Source organism: Dermacentor silvarum, chromosome 1 (assembly GCF_013339745.2).
Source record: "Dermacentor silvarum isolate Dsil-2018 chromosome 1, BIME_Dsil_1.4, whole genome shotgun sequence".
NCBI lineage: Eukaryota > Metazoa > Arthropoda > Arachnida > Ixodida > Ixodidae > Dermacentor > Dermacentor silvarum.
The window spans coordinates 427,511,936-427,534,372 of NC_051154.1; positions in this window are offsets into that span (position 1 = coordinate 427,511,936).

Below are 22,437 nucleotides of genomic sequence, written 5' to 3' on the forward strand. Positions count from 1 at the left end.
GGGCTGCTCTGGAGAGCACTGGCGATACACTACTTCAGGCTTGTCTTTTCCGCCCCCAGCAGGATTTGATTTTCGTGTCAACTTCAGTACACGCGACAGACGGAGCTTTAGGGTGTGCATGTTGACTCACACTTTTATGGTACTTTTTTCTTTTAATGAAAGATTACGTCCTGCTAAACGAGCGCTGTTGATAGTACAGAAAATCGACAAGTGAACGCACGCTGAAGCGCCCATACTGGCTTCTGTCAAGCGCATCCGCTTTCTGAATGGGCAACACTGCTGAAGCACGAGTCAGTTTATCTATAGCTGCCATTGTGCGAACATCTCACGACAGAATACACACCATTGAAGCGGCCGCACACGCAGTGCGTTTTCATGCATAGATACTTTGTCTGACAAAACTTGTTCGTAGAGCTGACTGTTTGAGGTATGTGTGCTTTGGCAACGAACCAATTTATAAATCTATCCGCCGCGGTAGCTTAGTCGCAGCGGCGTTACGCTGCCGAGCTCCTGGTCGTGGGTTCGATCCCGGCTACGCGGACCAAATTTCGATGGGAGACGAAATGCGAAAACACGCGTGTATTTTACGCGCACGGTAAGGAAACCGAGACGGCCAACGTAAACTTGGAATACCTCACTGCGGGATTTGGCACAAAAACTCCAGAATTTATTTTATTTCATTTCGATACCTTAATGTCCAGTGCGTAAATACGTGCCAATTGCGCCCGCAAGTTGAGTCTCATTTGAGTTGACGGCACGTGTTCGAGCAGTACCTCGATGCACTGTATATTAATTTAGCTTTTTGGCGTGGCGTTTCGGTGACGGTAGACTTGGTGCGAGGTCCAAAATAGTACCTGCGTGTGTCGTGTAAGTTCACCCTTAGGCAAAGTAACCTCGGCTCTAGACCAAACGCGAAACCAAACCGCACAGCGAAGCCACAAACCTCGGGTTCTAGAACACGTGAAAAGTTCCGCAAAATGACGTTTGCCGGGAAGAGTTTTCTCTCTGTGCGTGTGTGTGTGTGTGCGCGTGTGCGTGCGTGCGTGCGCGCGCGCGCGCAATCGGAGAATAAGAGGGAAACTGCCCATCGGCAAGCTTGTAGCATCGACTATCATTTGTCTGACTACCATGACGTTGTGTATAAAACATTTTTGGGAATGCAATTATAATGGTGCAAATTGGCAAGAGCTAAAAATAAGAGTCCAGAACGTAAATTACAATACTGCAGTGTCAGTTAAGACACAGATTTTGTGTCAACATAAACAAAACAAGATATATCGAAGTAGTGCGATGGGAGGAGGACAAGAAAACCACATTAGGGCTAGCACTGACTGTGGCATCAAATTTACTGGAAAAAGTACCAGCTATTTATTTTCTGTCAACACAAAGAAAAGAAACCCACTCGGATAGACAGGCATGCGCACAGGTGGCACTACAAGTATAAATGTGTTTATCGTTGTTTTCTTGTCCTCATCCCATCGCGCTGTTCAATATACCTTTAAGAGGAACTAACTCCTCCAAAAAAAGTTCATTCTGAAACAAAACCAAACAAAACACACACCAAGTTTGAAATATGCAGTTGCCGTGCACGCAACATAGCTGTTATTTCTTCAAGTGCACTATAGAACAGAAAACATGGCATGAAAACCAATCTCAATTATCTTGCGTTCATAGACGTTGGCGGCCGCACCGTTCTTTTTTCTTTCTATATTGCCCCTTCTTTCTTCGTCACTTGCAAGGCATGCGCGTTCACGAGGAAATTGAATTTGACTTACGAAATCCACACAGCCGGCGAAATAGCCTTCAGGAGACTAGTGCGTTGTTTCGCTATACCTGTTCGGCTTGATAGGTGGTCGTTCACGATCACCTGACTCGATCATCACGTGCGGGCAGCGAATACGCTGAACTGGTCACCGTCGAGTATTTCGAGTCGCTCTTGCGCGCAGCTAGCCGAGAACGTTGGACGTAGTGCAAAGCGCATGTCGCCCGCGGCGGAAACCTTCACGGACTACGGCGTCGATCATACACCGGCGTTGGAACCAGACGTGCGAAACTCTTTCTGTGCCAAATTGACAGTGTGCGTGATGCGCCATTTCGCAAGGCATCCTCGCAAGAGAGGAATGACCAGTGCAGGTTTAGAGGAAGAGGTGAAAGTGAGTGCTTAGATGCTACACTTGACCCGAGTAAGATGGCGCTTCGACAGGGTTCCGTCGAAGCCGACATTTCCTTAAATTTTTTGACGCTTCCAGTGCGTTCCTTGGCACACGTGATGATGCATTCTTAGTGACATTTTGAGGCTGTAGGTTCTCCTTGCATGCGCCAGACGTATAATACAATTTATTCAGGCTGCACGTGCACGGCGAAACATCTTCATACATCGTGCTGGCGGGTCAAGGCATTTAATGGGCGTGACAGTCTACGTGGCGTTTGGCTTGCAGTCAAAAAGCGGGCAAAAGTAGCAAAGAAAATGCCGATATGGCCTGCATAACGCTTTCTTTTGTTAGTTGTAACTTTTTTAATTCCATGTGGCAGATAACACTGTTTCGTTTTTTTTCAGGTAAAGTTTCTGAGAGAGGCAAAAATTACTCGGAGCAGAAATTACAATTTGAAGTACCTTAGTAAAAGGATTTACTCATTACACCTTGGATTATTTTATTTAGGGCACCCGTTGCAACTGTGAAAATGAATCTGCGCAGTAGTGAAGTGATGTATGCTAAACGGAACTCGTAAGACTAGCACCATTTTAACGCGATAGCGCTATGGGCCCTGTGTAACAGAAAATCCGGTGCCGGCGTCCAGCGCCGTAGCCGGCGTTGGTGTCCCGTGAGCCAAAATTGCCTTTTATATTCGATAAGGCACTAAAGTTCTTCTATCACTTACGTTGGTCATTCCTTGACTTACATTCTTTACAAAGTTATTCCTCGGAATTTTGAGAATGACAGCCCGTACACAAACAAACATCATGAAACAAAACACACATGGCACATGCCTTTTATGTTAAATCTTCTTGAAATATTAGAAGTGCGAAACAATACCAGAAAATCGGTCCACGCAAGAAAGTAACGCCAGGATTGCCGGCCTATTAATCGACGCTACTTACCGTCATATGACAAAAGCTTTGCCCCTTCTTCTCCCTTTTGCATGTAGTCTCTTATTGGATAGTACCAATTTTTCTTTTCTTTAGTACTGTGATATTCGTGGAACTAAGCGGAATAGCAATGTTGTCCTGCAGAGCGTGGAGCATTGCTTATAACAACAACGTGACTATTATTCTCACAAAATTACATTTTGTTTCTTGTTGCTCAAGACAGTCCGAACATGAGAAAAGATTTCAGCCTTTCATGCTTGGCACCAAAAAAGTTTGCGATAGGCTCTATAAAAAGCACGCATTAGAGTCAACGCTCTTATCTGAGATTAAAAAACAAGGCCAGATGCCAGCTTGCAAACCCCATTGCACATGGCAGTGATTGCGATGCCACTGTTTTAAGAATTTTCAAATTGCCTCTTGCAACTATTGTGGATCACATTTTCTGCCCATGTAGCCTGAATGCAGCCGGAGGGTGCAATTTGGGCACGCGCAGCCTGATTGCAGGGACGCTTCAGTGAAATGTACCACTCCTTGTCCCACATAGTTTTAATTTTATTGATTGTGCATCTAAACGTAGTGTTTCCATTCCTTGAGCAACCTTGGCATGAAACTTCTATACTTAGCATTTCATAATGATTTCTGTTGAATGTTGTTCCGCCATTAATCCTGCGAAGTCAACTACTCCAGATTCCCCTGAAGCAGTTCTCGGTTGCCATTTGTTCGTTTTCTTGCAAATGGCGCAGTGCATCCGCTCAACATTTCTCATTCGGCAAGCTTCTCGAGAAATGATCTCGTCCTATCAATATGATGTATATTATGCGGAGCTCTAATCATGTTTATAATTTTATCCTCAAATATTGTTTAGGCTGGTTGTTGCTTATAATAACAGAGAGTATCTGAATTTTCATTGAAATCTTTGAAAGTCTATAACTTCTACGTGCAACACATGAACATACAACGGACCTATTGTCTCCTACAAACTTAATGTTGGCTTATTATTGCGTTAAATTCGACTCCAGAGCTCAAAGAAATGCCAAGGTAGTTCATAAATGTGGCGGAGTAAATATTGTGCTGAAATAAAATATGGTGAGAATATTCACTGTGAAAAACAGTGAAAAGTTGACTTAACTTGAATATGGCGAACTTGTGTTCCCTATTCCATTACTTGTGTTCATCCCTGAGCCATTCGGCAGGCGAGCTATTTATGCGAAGAACTTAAGGAGTTGTCCACAACCTAGTCTAGTACGATCGCGTTTTACTCAGAAAAAGTGCATTTGTATCATCCGCCCACGGAGTATCGCAGTCCCTGTTATGTTGCAAATCTCATTTTGTTACCAAGAAAAATAAAACTATATGGCAAGACGTGTAATTCTTCCTTGCGGCACTTCTTTAAAAATTATATTCCCCTGGGCAGACACGCTGTTGGTCACATGGCTCAAATGGCTATATTTGTATGAATCCCAGTAACGTCATAGTATAGTACTATGTGCAAACACGCACACAAACCTGCTCACAAAGCGTAAGTGTTTGTTCTCGCAAGTCCTGCAGATGTGTAGTCGGCTTCTGTTGCAGTGTAGCGTGACCAGGCCCTCGTGCACCTCCCTCAAGGCCCAGGGATGGGGCTAGATGTCGTGAAGTACTGCTTCTCGCATGCAGCGATGCCTTCCCCTTTCTAACGCCTTCTTCCCTAGGTCCCCATGTAGGGGACCTAGGAAGAAGGCGTTGGAGAGACAACCAGCAGGCCGTATATGCCGTCGTAAGGCGCCCTCTGCTCTCATATGTTGGCCAGTTAAAGAAAGTGGGCTGACTAGGCATTGTTTTGCCAAACGGATAACTCCTCTCCAGGCAATCTGGGCCCGCATTCACAAAAATAGTTATTGCGCAAACACTGTTCACAAAAGATGATGTCAGCCCAAATTGATGCGAAACCTAGTATTAACGAAGTCGGCTGGCAAATAGTGAAGAGAACTCACCAAGAAATAGCTTTCTGAATTCGAACGTTCGTCTCTACGAGAAAAGCGTGGAAGTGCAAGAAAAAGCCAGACAACAGTCGCTCTTCTCGATAGCCTTTCACGTAAATGCCGTACGGGGTGTTTTCAATTTTTCTCGTGGTTGCTTTGTAACTAATCGGAAGGGATCACTCAATACAACCAGCCAGCGAGAACCACATTTACGGTAGGTACCATGGGGTAGTTCCCAGGCATATATTTTCATGCGTTTTCCTTTGAAATAGAGATGAATGAGTACATGGGACTGGGTCTTCCTTGGTGTATCTAGAAACGGATCATTGAGCAGATCACTCTCGCACAGGTCTCTGAGTGCAGGAACATTGTAAAACGCCATTCTTAATAGCATTCCTTCCCCTCTATGTTGTTAGGGCCACTGCGCTTGTCAGTGTCTCAGCAACTAGTCCAATTTTCCAGCTTGGCGAGCAGTACTGGCCAGATAGTACCCAGTAGATGTTAGCAAGTCCGATTTGCACTAAGCTAAGCTTTCTCTCTGTTTTGTCTCCTCCTTGGCTCACAGTGGAGAACTTGTGAATGGTCTAGGTTAGGTTGTCCTTATTACCAAGTTGTGTTAAATTCGTTGACATGGTGTTTCGTAAACTAGACTCTGTTGGTCAAATTATACTCTAACGCACTGCAAATTCTGAAAAAGGCGTCTTTAAAATCAAAATGGTAAGGCACTTATGAAAAATACTAGAGATTTTTATGACTCGCTAATTGTTTACACAAAATTTATCTGCAGATTTTTCTGCAGCTTACTTATTATTTTGAATCACCCAATATTTGTTTTACCTGGGAACAATCTATTACAAAAGAAACCGTTTTTACCGCGCGCAAGCGGTTGCAACTAACTAAGGCTTAAGTTTGTCACGTGTTTCGTGACGTTTCAGCGCTCTGTGCTTCTGCTTATTGATGAAATGATGTCACGCACATCTGTTTAGCTAAAGTGTATTGTTTCTTAGGGAGAACTTTTTGTGCAGTCGTCAGGATCAGGGCACCCACCATGGTTGCTTAGCAGCTGTGGCGTTGCGCCGCTAAGCACCAAGTCGCGCGATCAAATCCCGGCCACGGCGGCCGCATTTCGATGGAGAAGAAATTCAAAAACGCCCGTGTGCTGTGCATTGGGCGCATGTTATAAATTCCCAGGCGATCAAAATTTTCGCAGCTTGCCAGTACGGCGTGCCTCATAATGAGATCGCGGTTTTGGCACGTAAAACCTCAGGATTAATTTTTTTGTAAAATCAAGACCGTGGATAATTAAAATATCGTATCACACATGTTGCTACCGGTCAAGTGGTGCTAATAAAATTTATCACAGAGCTAAGATGCACCCCTGCTTCTAGCTGAATCTTGAATAGAGGCTGATGCATGTTTTCAGTGTACACGTTAGAGAGCTCATAATTTTTAGTAAATTTAGTAACTTTGTCTCATTTACATGCGTAGTATGCATCTTCAACTGTTTTGAAGCTAAACTTTCTTTCTGAACCGCCCGGAACTCTCCGGGCCATGACTGCTGGGTGCTGCTGCTATCTTGCGGAATAATTCAAAGTAAAAAAAAAACAAACATTTATGTGCCTGACGGTAAGGTCAAACTTTGGTCGCCCAAAACAGCAGCCCTTTGCTCTAACCATTGGGCCACTATCGCACGTATACGTATGTCGTAACTAGCTCTAAATATATTAACCGCGTGTATCACATTGTGTAGCACGGGTGCGCGTGAGAACATATGCGCGCGCAGTCTTCTTTATGCCAAAGAAGCAGGAGTGGAACAGGCCAACCGATGGCACTTGATTAACTGTTTTACAAAAGCTTTGCTTCACAAAGGTTCTAAGAGCTGCGTTGAATCTGCGGAATTTTTTTGTTGTTTACAGTACATCTACTTCTACATCTACTACAGTCGTATAATTATTCAGCTTATTCTGCTTTAAATGTTTCCTCGGATGAGCCCTTTCTTTTGTCGACCACCTGCCTCCGGTATGAGGCGACAGGTGGTAACTAGAGCAACACTGTAACTTATTCCGGTCGTAAAATTAGGTATATGGATCACGATATCCTGACTGCTATCAGAGACTAACTCGCACTACCAACCTAAATTTGACCCTGGAGTAACTGCGCTTGACATTCACGCGCAGGGATTTTCAGATTTGGTTTGCGTTTGTGGCAAGGTCCATACCATACTGATTATTAGGAATGGAGCTGTTTTTTTAATGTATTAGGGAGTTTTAGTATAGCGGAAAACAGCAAATGCAAGGATTTAGCCTTAGCGTTGTGTGCCGCAAACTGCGCATGCGCAGAACGTAAACGTAGCCAGAACTCTTAGGTACGTACGCTATTTCCTGAATATAGCGTTCAACGCTAACGCACGCAAGGGATTCCGTACGTATATGGGGCAAGACGGCGGCGCCTGTTGAAGCGAGAGCCGTCCACTTCGCATCTATCGAGTCGTCGGCCTGCACTGTTCGGCTCATTCGTTCCCCACTAATGCTAGTGTTTGCTTTAGATTCGTGTGATGATGCTTCGACAGTGGCGTACAGCTCACAAATAGGCGTTGTTTTCGATATACGTTCTCAATTAGCGGCGGAGTAGGCTTAACGAGAGGGTTTGCTCAAGTTTGCTCATGTTTGTTGTATCCGCCTCGAGATGGCGCCCAAGTGTATTTGCGTTAGCGTTTTGCTCCGTTCCGCTATTCTAAAACACTAACTTGTACCTCTCAGTGCAGCCTTTCTTTGCGTGAGCATTGTGTCGCACGCTAACACTAACGTAAGCGTTTTCCGCTATACTAAAACTCCCTATTAAAAAAGAACATTTCTTTGCCTATGCTTGGTAGATTGGTATCTGGCCGGATATACTTGTGAACACACTGGGTGTCCAAGCTAACGTTAGGGAAGGATAATCTTGTTTACTAAATACATGTCCAATAAGAACACGTTAATTAGTCAACATTTTCTTTTTTTTCTACTTTATGGCCCATGATGAGAAAACTATTGTTGCGTTTTAAAATATCCCCGTTCGGCCTTCTTCTGCACACTCCGTGCTGCGTATTTATATTTGCCGCGCTTTATGTGTAACGCGCGAAATGCGAAAAGTGCCGCGTGGTGACGCGCCCGTGCCCCACGACCCCAGTAGCCCCAAAAGTGATATGAAGGCAATAAAACTAATTCCTCGCATTGCCTGACTCGGCAACAGCCTGGAAGTGTTGGTGTTGGCTTCCGCTGATAGCGAGGTGCGTGTTCCACGTGGTGATCGCAGCCTGAATACCACGCGGTTGCCGAGTTAGATTTTCATCCTATGCAGTGTCTCATTTCATGCATTATTTATGGTCATGCACTACACCGCTCAGAAGCCGAAACGCAAACAGCAAATGAGAATGCACAGTGTGAGATGGCTACACCGCGATGTGACGAGGGCGAAGGTGGTATGTGACGCTTCTAGAGGCATGAATATCGATGACAGGTGTATTCACATGGAAGTACGACATATATTAAGCTATATTTAGAGACTCTTTTTCCATTATGGAGAACTGACCAAGACTCCGCACGCACCAGAATGGCTAAAGCAAAGAAAATCCAGTAAATCAACAAATCCGTGCAATGTAATGCACTATTTCATTGAGATGTCTGTTGTGTTTTAGAGATACCTTGAGCTGACAATATATGTTTAGCATTTATGTAATAAATAATTTTTTGGTATTACACAGAAAAGAGGTGCGCTTACTGACACCATTTGGTAGATCAGCATGCAGAGATTATATAAGTCCGTTTGGTGGTTGTAGCATTCGGCGCACATATCTTCATATTCTTATGGACAAATATACCCGCCGATATACCCACCGACCCACCACGCTGCAGACAGCACACCGCAGCAGTAGCCATGGCAAAACTTGTAGGTAATGTCGGCTCGTATAGGTATACTTCTAAATCACACAGACCTTTATTTAACTGCACATTATATTCAAATTATCTTCAAGTTGTCTTTTAGTGCACAACCAGAGCTTTAACAATCACCATTGCTAGAGTCAGATATAGACGTACACACATACATATATTTTATTTATTTATTTATTCCATACTGCAGACCAAGAATTGGTCCAAGCAGGACAGGTACAAGCTGTAGGATAAAAGTACAAACACAAAAGACAACATAGAAAAATATTACGCAATATGGAAACATAACATCAATTAATAGTACGTATCACCAATTACCAGTACGTATCAAGGCTCTAAGTTACAGAAAATTGGCTAAAATCAGTTAGACGGTTCAATTCTAACACAGTGCGCGGAAAAAAGGAAAACTGAAACGCGTTAGTTTTAGCAAAGTACGAGGTTAAAGAATGGGCTTGGTGATGCCGTGTGTGTCTAGTGGACAGAGGAGATTGAAGGGCTAACTTATGATTAAGAAGTAGGTAAAGAAAGTTGAGGCGGTTCTTTTTTCGTCGTAGTTCAAGTTTTTCAATGTTGTTAGCAGCCATGAGTTCAGATGGTGAGTCTGTACTTTTAAATTTAGAATAAACGAACCTAACTGCCTTTCTTTGTACAGCTTCAAGTTTTATTATGTTAGATTTAGTGAAGGGGTCCCATACAACACAAGAGTATTCTAGTTTATATACGTAACTTAAATCTTATATACGTCAAGTAACTCAGAAGTTTAATGTTAGAACGCGAATTTCTAAGCTTACACTTTAGAAAACACAACTTACGAAAGGCGGCAGAACGTATGTTGTCTATGTGTAGCTCCAAGACAGGTCATTAGTTATTGTTAAGCCGATATATTTGTAGCTGGTTACTGTTGCAGTGATGATGAGCCAAGGTTATACGTAAAGTCAAGAGGTGTTTAGATGCGAGAGCAACTTATGCTTGGGGCAGTGTCCGTTCTGCGGCGTCCGCACCCATACTGTGCATGCGCAACTCTCCCTCATTCTCCTCTCCCACGCAGGTGTGTGCTCTCCTCCTCCCCTCTCCCCCTCTCCGCCACAGGTGCGGCGCAGCAAATCAATGCATATAACTCTCTCTGACTCTCTCCCTCTCTAAGGGTACGCCGGTAGGCGGCGCAAGTGTCGTGGCGCAGTGTAAAGCGCGCGTTCGCTGTGCCTCCGTTATTCTCTCTCTGTGCAACGATGTGCGAAACGCCATGAACAACGTCAACGTCGGCGCTAGTTGCAGCGGCAGCGCCACCGCCGCGGAGCAGAGGAAGGCTCGGAAAGCCGAAAACGTCAGCGTCTGCAAGCGGACCCCAAACTTCGGGATCGTCTTCAAGATACTGCGCGCACCGACGCTAGGAATCACGTACGATCTCTAAATAAAGACGCAACAACCCCGTACAAACGTCTCCTCTCTTCTCAATACATTCTCTCACCCTAACTTTCATTGGGTTTTGTTGCCAAGTGAAACGAAACGGAAACTCGATGCGCACCTCCCGCGATGCTTTCGCATCTCACCATGGTTGCCCGTAGGGTGAAATGATGTGATTTTTGTACGAGTTACACAAAGATAAACAGTTTTTTGTACGTTTAGAGCCATACCATGTTCATTACACCAGTTTATTATGTTATAAAGACTAAAATTCAAATTGTGTTAATCATTAGTACAACTTGACGAAAAAGCACACAATCATGCGCCAACAGTCTGATTTGAGTTCCTGGTAGTACTACCTTAACAATGTCATTTACACAAAGTAAAAACAACAATGGTCCCAGAACGCTGCCCTGGGGCACGCCTGATGTTATAGGACGAAAGCTCGAATTGTTCCCATTTACTGAAACAAACTGGGCACGTTCCGTCAAGTAGTCTTCAATCGATGCAATAAATATGTCTGGGAGATTAATGCCCTTAAGTATCGTAATTAGTTTGTGAGTAATAACTTTGTCAAATGCCTTACTAAAATAGAGGAATATGACGTCCATTTGACAATTCTTATCCAGAGCTCCTGCAAATGAATGAACCACTGTGACTGAGTTACGATTGAATAACCCTTTCTAAAGCCATGCTGACAGTTAGTTAGTATAGAGTTTTTTTCGAGGAATTCAGCAATGCGTATAGATATTACATGTTGAAGCATTTTAGAAATTGGTGATGTTAAGGAGATAGGACGGTAATTTTGTTAGAGTAAATGGTTGCCTTTCGTGAAGATGGGAACAACACGAGCCATCTTCCAATCACTAGGTAGTTTTGCAGTTAACAGTAAACATAATAACAGCATAATGACAAAATGAGCAATAATTTCTGCATAGCGGCGAAGAAATACATTAGGTATGTTATCTGGACCACAAGATGATTTTGTGTTCACGTTAAAAATCATTGAAACAACACCTGAGTATGATATGAAGTCAACGTCAGTGGGTTGAAACACTCTTGGATGAGGCGTAGTAAGACTTGTCTTAGCAAAGACCAAAGACGCTATGAAAGAAGGTGTTAAAATGCTCCGCAATGACTTTCAGATCTGTAACTATTTTTCTGTTAACTAAGATCTGTGATACCTGCCTCTTGCCGTCGCTTAGGAAGTTCCAGAACTTAGTAGGATCATTTTTTAGAAAGTTTTTAGGCTTGTTTTAAAGTAAAAAGCCTTCGATTCACATAAAGTGCGAGGCAAATTTATTTTAAGCTCATGAATAACAGCGGATCGTGGGTTACTCTTTTTGAGTCATTTCAATTTTCGTTTTAAATGGATAATTTTAGGTGTAATCCAGGGTGTGTTTTTAGCAATCTTTTTACATTTCGTCGGTACGAAAGTGTTTATGCAATGATGGCACATTTCAGTGAATCGGCTCCATAGCGCATCAACATCACCCTCATGCTCAATAAATCCAGTATAACAACTTTCCATGTATTCTACAATAGCGGCATCGTTCGATCTTGAATAATCCTTGAAGCTTCGTACGGTTGCACGTTTGGGAGTGACACAGTTGATTAGAGGAATATTAACGCTTACAAGATGATGATCGGACAGGCACTTTCCAATTAAAACAGTATATTCATAAAAATCACGGCTTAGAAACACTAGGTCCAATATTAGACGAGACGAACCTTGTTCACGAGTAGGCTGTCTGACCACTTGAACTAGATCTTGAGTAAGCATGATGTCAAAGACGGAATTAACATTTTTGTTCGATTGGCGGCTTGCCTGATCGAGTTCCCAATCAAGTTAAAATCACCTATAAGAAAAGTATTTATTCAGGAATTGTATATGTTCTTGCAATTTTAGCAAAAAGTTTCGTGCAGCGTCTGGTGGCCTGTAGCATGCATATAGCAGAAAGCAGTGATCCCAACAAGTTATTTTAATGCACAAACACTCAAACTCAGTGATATCTGCTAAAACAATCGATTGTATTGAAGGCTTGGTAAGAATAGCAACACCTCCACCCTTACTTGTCCGGTCCTTACGAAAGAAACTGTAACTTGGCGGAAAAACTAAATCATCACTTTTTTCATTTCGTAACCACGTTTCAGTGATTACTGTAACGTGTGGGTCGTATTCGAGTAGTGTAGCATCAATAGAATGCGTTTTATTTAGAATGCTTCGTGCATTTATATTTCAGATTCTTAAGTTCTTATCCGCACGTTTCGTTGCATTGCTGGTATTACGAGCTACTTTACGAGATGGATGTACGTGTTTAAAGGAAGTGGAAGGGTCATATTATCACCCTGGTATCTTAACTTTTGCTTTGATTCTGCACGTGGCGTCTGGTTATCGGGCGTTTCGAGACCGTATTGCCGTTTTTTAGCAACGGAACTTTATCATTCATACCATGGTCTCAGACAAAAGGCAGGTTGTTAATATATAGTTTATCGAATGCTAGTGAAACTTTTTCTTGACGCGGTTCAATTTCGCACTAGCCCACAATTTCTTTCAGATGTCACGAATTCTTTGTGAAAAATATTCACCTATGGAAACATTTGCGCCCTTTAGTTTAAAACCGCTTTTCAGTATTGCATTTTTACTTCTTGTATCCAACAGTTCGAGAATCAGAGGTCTCGTCGAGTCAGGTCGTCGCTTGCCTAGTCTATGTATGTATACTTCCGATTTTAACACTGTCAAGTTCAAGGACATCCTGAAAATGCCTTTATTTATCGCAGTTTCAAGTGCTGTGTTTGTTTCGTCTTTGCTTTCTGGAAGTCCGTAAACGATCAAGTTTGACCGTCTACTATGGTTTTCCGTGGCATCTATTTTAGCTTCAAGTGCTTGAATTACGTTTTGCATGCAGTTTATATGATCCTGAAACGATCCAGATGGTTATCCTTGATTTCTTTAATATTCGAAGCAATTTCCTTAAGGTGTTTAGCGATTTGCGCCAAATCAGGACCTGGATTTTGTTCTATATCTCCTCCAAGCAATAATAATTTCCCGAGTGAATAAGTGAGTACATTTAGCATAGCACACAGCCGAGGGCACGCCAGCATCAAAAGAAAACGGTCATCGGAACGAAAGCATTTACCAGAATTCCGTCTTACCGGCACAATGAAAAGAAACGGATTTTGAGTGGTCCGCATGTTTCCGATGCCGCCATGCCCTGTGGCCGCAAAGTATGCTGGCAGTACTTCATAGTCGGCCAACATGGTGTCGCCACCTGTGGTAGTGCTGCGGAGCGTTCCAGGCACAATGACGTAGAGGTCGTTCCCACAGCGGCCAGCTGAACTCTTGAAGCACGTGCCGAGGCAGTTCCTCGAGATGAAGCGCACTGGTAGCAGCCACAAGCGGTTCCGAGCAACTTGATACTGGATCTTGCAGAAGGCCAAGGATCTGCACAATGAACAGAAACGAATTTTGAGTGGTCCACATGTTTCCGATGCCGCCGTGCCCTGTGATACATATACATACATACATACATACATACATACATACATACATACATACATAAATACATACATACATACATACATACATACATACATACATACATACATACATACATACATACATACATACATACATACATACTGTACTGAAGGCACTGGGCCAGGGTGCCGGTGAAGGAAGAAGACAAGAAACGCTTGGTCGCCCGCTCTGCCATATAGCTCCCATTGACTTGTTTCGCTCTACCGTGGAAACGCTAGATCGAGTGCTGCTAGACAAACATCCCAATTGTATCTGGTGGAGGTGCTGGGTTTCTCTTCCATATCCTCGAACTCCGCGGTCGGACGCTACCACCTGCTCCTGCGATGACTGATGCCGGACCGTCCTAGGCTGCTGCTCCCGTACCCACGACCATTGTCTGCCCTGGCGTCATCCGGCAGCGCGATCCTGCTAAGCGGAGCAGACGACCTCGACGTCGAGGACTGGCTCATCGAATACGACCGTGTAAGCGCATATAATAAGTGGGACGACCGCGACAAGCTCACTAATGTAGGCTTTTATTTGATGGGCGTGGCGAACCTATGGTTCAGAAATCATGAATCCAGTTTTACCACCTGGTCCGCTTTCACGAGCACTTTGACTAAGGTCTTCAGCCATCCCGCCGTTCGCCGCCTCGGCTCTGAGCAGCGATTGCGTGGTCAGATTCAACGCAATGACGTGAGCTTTACCAGCTACATTGAAGACGTGCTCTCGCTCTGCAGGCGCGTCAACTCATCCATGGACGAAGCTGACAAGATCAAGCACGTCATGAAAGGCATCGATGACGATGCCTTCCAGATGCTCGTCGCCAAGAGTCCCCAGATGGTTGTCGAGGTCATTCAGCTCTGTCAGCAGTACGACGAGCTGCGCAAGCAGCGAGCCTCAACACGTTGTGCTGCTCAGCAAGATACCGCGGATCTCGCTCCTTTGGATTTCAGCCGCGACGATGCCGACATTTGTGCTTCAATGCCGCGGATAAAGCAGTTCATTCGCCAGGAAGTCGCGCGTCAACTGTCTCTGGCGGCTAGCCCTCCTGAACCGGTGACATCCTTGGCGCCTTCGCTTCGTCAGGTACTTCAAACGCAAGTTGCTGAGGCGCTGCCACCTGCTTCTCCTCCGCAGCCCGTTGTTGGACCACTGACGTACACTAACGTTGTCGCCCGGCCTTATGTTCCTCCGGCTCCTGGCGCCTACCGGCCCACCGGAACTTTCCATGTACCGCCACCACCTTCACGTCCGGTTCCCGTTCCTTACTCGGCCAGTGGAGCCCCTGTCGTCAACCCGTGGCGCCTATTCTCGGTCATGTGGTCTCAAAAGACGGTCTCCTCCCGAACCCCACGAAACTTAGTGCCGCGTCCGCGTTCCCCAAACCAACTACCCTGAAAGAGCTTCGCAGCTTCATCGGCTTATGCTCGTATTTCCGGCGCTTCGTCCGCAGTTTTGCTTCCATAATCGCCCCCTTGACCGAGTTCCTTACCGGCCGTTCTGACCTACCGGACTGGTTCCCGGCCTGTGACGACACATTTCAAGAACTGCGCCGCCTTCTCACTTCACCGCCAGTACTGCGCCACTTGGATCCCTCTGCTCCAACTGAGATTCACACGGACGCTAGTGGTGTCGGACTAGGCGTTGTTCTTGCACAGCGCAAGGATGGCTTCGATGAGTACGTCATAGCGTATTCAAGCCGCACCCTTCCCAAAGCTGAGGCGAACTATTCCGTTACTGAAAAGGAGTGTCTGGCCATTATTTGGGCTATCGCACAATTTCGCCCTTACGTGTATGGGTGCCCTTTTGACATCGCAACCGACCATCATGCCCTATGCTGCTTGTCTTCACTCACAGATCCGACTGGTTGGCTCGCTCGTTGGACATTACGCCTACAGGAATACGACATCGGTGTTTATCGCTCAGGCCGACAGCATTCCGACGCAGACGCTCTTTCTCGGTCACCCCTGTCACCTGATCCTGTCTGCTCGTCTATTTCCGCCTGCGGTGCCTTCGCCCTCAACATTTCCGACATGCCATCAGAGCAGCTCAAGGACCCATGGATCTGTTCGCTTCTAGACTTCCTGTCTAGCCGGTCACCAGCGCCGATCTCTCGGACGCTCCGTAGCCAAGCCACGCACTTTATCTTTAGGGATAACCTGCTTTACCGCCGCAATTACAATTCCAGCGGCCGCAAGCGGTTGCTTGTTATTCTTCGACACCTCCGCTCCGACATCTGCGCCACTATCCACGATGACCCACAATGCGGCCTCGCTGTGGTATTGAAGACATACTCTCGCCTCCAGGTTCGGTACTACTGGCACGGTATGTACCGTTTCGTTCGCCAGTATGTACGGTCATGCCCCCTGTGTCGACGACGCAAGACGCCACCTAAACATGCTGCCGGCCACTTGCAGCCTTTACCATGCCCCGCTCGAGCGTTCGACTGCGTCGGCGTCGACCTATACGGTCCGCTTCACAGCACTGCCAGCGGCAACCACTGGGTTATTGTTGCTGTCAGCCACCTTACACGGTACGCTGAAACTTCAGCCCTGTCATCTGCCACAACAAAAGACGTTGCCAGTTTTATCCTTCAGAACCTGATATTACGGCATGGAGCACCTCGAGAATTACTGAGCGACCACGGTCGCGTTTTCCTCTCTGACGTCAATACACCGTTGCTAAAGGAGTGTCGCATCATTCACCGCACTACCACGGCATACCATCCCCAAACTAACGGCATGACAGAGCATTTTAATCGCACCCTTGGCGACATGTTGGCCATGTATGTTTCATCTGATCACTCGAATTATGATCGGATTCTGCCTTTCGTAACATACGCTTACAATACTGCAACGCAAAGCACCACAGGATTTTCACCTTTCTTTCTTCTTTATGGACACGAACCTTCACGCACTTTGGACACGATTCTACCCTACCAGCCGGATGCTTCGGAGTCGACGACTGTTTCCCGAGCGGCTGCATACGCCGAAGAATGTTGCCAGCTCGCTCGCTCGTTCACATCCCAGGACCAGTGGCGCCAAAAGCATCGCCACGACGCGTCCACTACGGCGACATGCTTTGCTCCCGGCTCGCTGGTCTGGTTGTGGGTGCCGTCTACTCCACCGGGCCTTTCCTCCAAACTGCATTCCAAGTACCACGGTTCCCTATCGGGTACTGCGACAAACATCCGCAGTGAACTACCTCATCGAGCCGGTAGACGCGTCTTCCGACCAGCGTTGTCGTGGCCAGTAAATTGTCCACGTCTCCCGCCTCAAACAGTGCCACGACCCCCCTGTGTTCTCCGGCTCCTAGGTCGCCACGATGGCTCCTCTTTTGGTGGTGAGTGATTGTATTGAAGGCACTGTGCCACGGTGCTTGTGAAGGAAGAAGACGATAAGAAACGCTAGCTCGCCCGCTCCGCCATAGCTACCATTGACTTGTTTCGCTCTACCGTGGAAACTCTAGGTCGAGTGCTGCTAGACAAACATCCCCATTGCATTACATACATACATACATACATACATACATACATACATACATACATACATACATACATACATACATACATACATACATACACACGCTACTTACATACATACAAACAAACAACCCGGCCCGGTGGCTCAGTCAGCTAAGGCGTTGCGCTGCTGAGCACGAGATCGCGGGATCAAATCCCGACCGCGGCGGCCGCGTTTCGATGGAGGCAGAATGCAAGAAAGCCCGTGTGCTTGCGTTGTAGTGCACGTTAAAGAACCCCAGGTGGTCAAAATTAATCTGGAGCCCTCCACTACGGCGTGTCTCATAATCAGAACTGGTTTTGGCACGTAAAACCACAAAAAGAAGAAGATACATATATACATACATTTCCATAGCAGTTGGCTTGCTTGCGCGCACAAAGACCGTGCGACACATTTTCTTCATTAGTGTTAGTCATTAAAATTCTCTTCCGACGAATCATTCACGCGTGGCAAAACCACTGTCTACTTTTTCATGTCTCAAATGCTCGTTATGTTTCTGAGAATGACAGAAAATTCCCAGCTGCCTTCGTCGCCAATTAAGCAAATGAGTTTTGATGAGCTACCGCGTATATGTGCACTTTTTTAACTCGGAGTTGGCTTCTAGCGCGTGTTTGGAATCCTAAGTTTCATGAAAACATTTAGTTTCTTATATCACACAGACTCACCATCATATGCTCTGTGTACTGGGCATAAGATTACACTCAGAAAGAAACAAACGACAAAACCTAATCGCACAATACAGTGATCGGAATACTATGTGCGACTGTCTCTGGTAAATATATTATGAGTATATATAGCCAAAATCATTAGGAGCACAGGTTCTACCAGTAAGCACCTTCATATTTGGAAAACAAACTCATGAACCTACATTTTTATACATATGACCTGCGCACATGTGTGCCCCCACGCAGCACGTGACTAATAACCTAACATAATGTTAGAAATTGTAGTTGATCTAAACATCGCATAATGACTAGCGCAAGCACTCTTTCCCAGCCGTCTATACCAGTGCAAGTTAAGGACTATGGTCGGGCAGAAGACACATCTATTCTCGATTTTTCAGAATTGTCATTTGACCAGCTTGAATTTGTCTGCGATTGTGAATCGGTTGACGAACTATGGCAGCGTCTTAAGGAAATCATAAGACATTGCGTAGATAGTTTCATCCCCACTCGATTAAAAATATAAAACGACGCAACCCTTGGATTCATCGACACAGAATTCATGTTAAGCGCAAAATGAAGCGCTTGCGCAAAAGGCAAGGTATTTCCACTGAGGTGTCGAAATTGCAGAGGGCATTGGAAACGGCTCTGAAGGAATCCAAAGAGCGGTTCTTTAACCAAACACTCAATACCCTAATGAAAACATCACTTCAAAAATTTTGCTTTTATCTGAATGACAAAAAGAACAAATAAACAAGATCCAAGTTAACAATGAAACAGTGACGCAAAAAGCAAATATTGCGAGTCATTTCAATATTTTCTTCCAGTCAGTTTTTTCTGCGCCTAGCAGCAATTGCGCAGACGCCTGTCTGCCGTCTTCCTTTTCATGTGAAATGGAAGATCTTGTCTTCACTCAAGCAGGCGTGTTTAATCAACGGCTACATTTAGATTCCAAGAAGGCTAGCGGGCCAGATGGAACACCAACCCAATTTCTAAAGCGATACGCGGAATGGGTGTCATTTTTCCTAAATATAATCTTTGTTAAGTCATTGCAAGCTCACTCGTGGCCAGAACACTGGCGTTGCGCAGTCATAACTCCTGTTTTTAAAAGCGGTAACCGATTGCTAATAAACAACTAGCGCCCAGTTTCCTTGACCAGCGTCTGTTGTAGAGTATTAGAGCATATCATAAGTAAGAATATTCTCGTTTTTCTTGAAAATAACGACTTTTTTATCAGCACCAATACGGTTTACGAAAGGGACTGTCTACAGTAACCCAGCTCATAGAAACTATTCATGATTTTACTTCAGCTATAGACGCCCAAAAGCAAATTGACGTCATCTGCGTAGACTTTGCTGAAGCCTTCGACAAAGTTTCACACAATAAATTACTCTTCAAGTTACATAAGGCAGGAATAAATGATAATATTTTAAAATGGATTGAAGCCTACCTACACAATCGCAGGCAGGTTGTACGTGTGGACGAGTGCTTGTCCTCTCCGTTAGAAGTGTTTTCCGGTGTCCCACAGGGGTCCGTTTTGGCCCCGTTGCTTTTGTTGGTTTATATTAATGACATTACAGAGATTGTTGAGTTTCCTGTGGAATTGAAGCTTTTTGCTGACGATTGTTTAATTTATTCTACAGTAACACACATTGACGGCCAAATTAGAATAAACCGGGTCCTTCATTCCTTTCACCTTTGGTGTGAAAAGTGGGACATGGAAATCAATTACAACAAATCGACTTTCACACATGTTATAAAGAAAAAAAGTGTGGTGCCATACTTTTATAACATTGCAAGTAACAAACTAAGAAATGTAGATACATTCAAGTATTTAGGAGTCACAATTTCACATAATTTAGACTGGCGTAAACATATCGATAACCTGTGCTCGACGGCTTCACAAAAACTGTATTCACTGAAGAAAAAGCAGGAACATGCAATGAAGGATGCCAAATTAATGGCTTATAAAACTCACATACGTCCATCTTTAGAATACGCTTGTGTTGTCTGGAGCCCCCACCAAAAGTCTTAATAGACAAACTAGAAAGAATTCAGAGAATGGCTGCTCGTTTTATTGCTTCAAGATACTGAAGGACGGACTCGGTAACAACAATTCTGCATTCGTGTGGGCTTGAGTTGCTGAAAACCCGAAGGAAAAAAGCCAGACTTAAGATTTTTTTTCAGATACTTCAACGGCTATTCAAGAAAAAAATGAAAAAATACGCCCAGTTCCCTGCAAATCGTAGCGAGAGAATTAACCACAGCAGAGCCGTCAAGCCTTATAACACACGTGTTGATGTTTTTCGTAATTCTTTTTTTCGGGATGTAATTGAAATGTGGAATGCCTTACCTGATGTTGTTGTAGATCAGACAGATGTGCACAAATTTGAATGCTCGATTGATATTTTGTATCGTGGACACCCAACCTGATGCTATGAAATGTTAAATTTGCTTGTGTTCTACTATTTTCCCTCCCTGTAACAACCCTCAAGCGAGGGTTAACAGTAACAATAAAGAAAAAGAAAGAGAGACCACCACTAGACAGCATAATAGACCACGGGTGAGATGACGCATCGCATTTTGCTAACTGGTCTGCGAAGCCGTGTCACTACTTGCTAAATGTAGTCCTCTCTAAGTCTGAATTACCGCAGCCAGTTAACGCCTAGTAAAGAGATATTAATGGGTGGTAATGTTAGTAACTGCCCCCGTTATTACCTTTTTTGCGAACTTTTTCTCAAGAGTTTGTAATAGGCAATGTCATGCATTCAGAACTACACGCCTGACCCAGTCACTGTGGCTTTAGTTGCTCTCATAAAGATAAACTACCCTATTTATCAACTCATGTGAGCGAAACCTCCCGGTTTGCTTGCTGCGCCGAACAATACAGCCGGGCGCAAATATATAAGTGGGACATAGAACGTAAAAAATAAGAGGTCCTAAAGCAGTGCGCCCATTATCGTTATTTGCTTGGAACGCTGACTGCAGAAACTTTACAATTAGAGAGCCGCAGCTGTGGTTTCCACTGTGACACTTCAGACAATCCCTGATGATTACAACTAAGAGATGGGCAGCCGGTGCGAAGACTGCGGCATTTATACTTGCTTCAATCAGTGGTGTGTGTGCAGGGTGTACGTCAAGCGATCTCTGGGCCCCCTATCAGGAGTCATCTCTCAGTAAATGTCTAGCTTCTATACAAGCGACCGCATTTCGTTTGAATTTGGCAATTGCTCGATATTTTATACGCCATGAGTTGCCAATAATGTCAACAGTAACTCTCGTCAGCCCAAATGAGAAGAAAAGGACCTGCGGAAACCATATGACGCTCACGGTTACTGCAAGTTCAGTCACTGCAGAAAACCAGAATAAAATATACCAGTACACCGATACCAGTACACCCCACAACTCAGAGTCGACCGAAAAAGCGTTGTGGGAGAATAATTGTTCTTTTGCATTTGCACCGAAATTGTTCACGAACTTTTTTTTATATCCCGTCCATGAATATGATGTGGTATGCACTACGTTACGAAGACAAGGACATTGTTCAAGAGCTACGCTTTCGTTCGGGAGTTTCTACCAGCATGAGGCGCTCAGTGGGGTGTGAGAAGGAAAGCCCTGAAGACTTTAATAACGCTGCTTACAGGCATTTCTCTCATGGCGGTCTGCTTGAGTCCACCCTACGCGAATGAAAAAAAAAAAACATCCCGGAAGCAGCTGTTGTTTATTTACTCCTCTCGGCCGGGACCATCCCGTGTTTGCTTTTGCAAGATGCTAACTGTCGATCCGTGACCGACAGGAGGAGGACGGCAGAGAAGTGCGGGACATTTACGGATAGGATCGATGGCGCTCGAGATTCCCACTGTATAGCGATAGGCGTCCTCACGAGCAGCAAAAACAGCCCACGAAACAGTCCAAGTCCCAATACGATTGGTACAAGACGCGCGAGAGCGGCAGACGAGCGTTTCGCTCAGTTAACTGTGGAGAGGCGCTCAAATACTGCGTACACTAATAAGAGGACGTACCTAAACATCTTTTTGAGGCGCGACATTCGTGATAGTGAGCGAAGTTAATCAAAACTTTTGCGCGATGAAGAGATTCTAACTTGCTATTTTGGGCCATATACACAAAAAAGAACGTTCCGCTAGAATTGCTTGTAAAAGCAGAATGCTATTCAATAGTAATGTTGGACATATGGTCAGCGAAGGCGACTGGCGAATAGCAAAGACACTTGCGAACGAAAATTTTCGGGAAACCGGCTTTGGCCCTTACGCTGCTACTACCATGGTCAAACGAGATTGCCTGAAGGTGAACTTTCGGATTTGTTTTCGCATTAATCAACCAGCCATAAG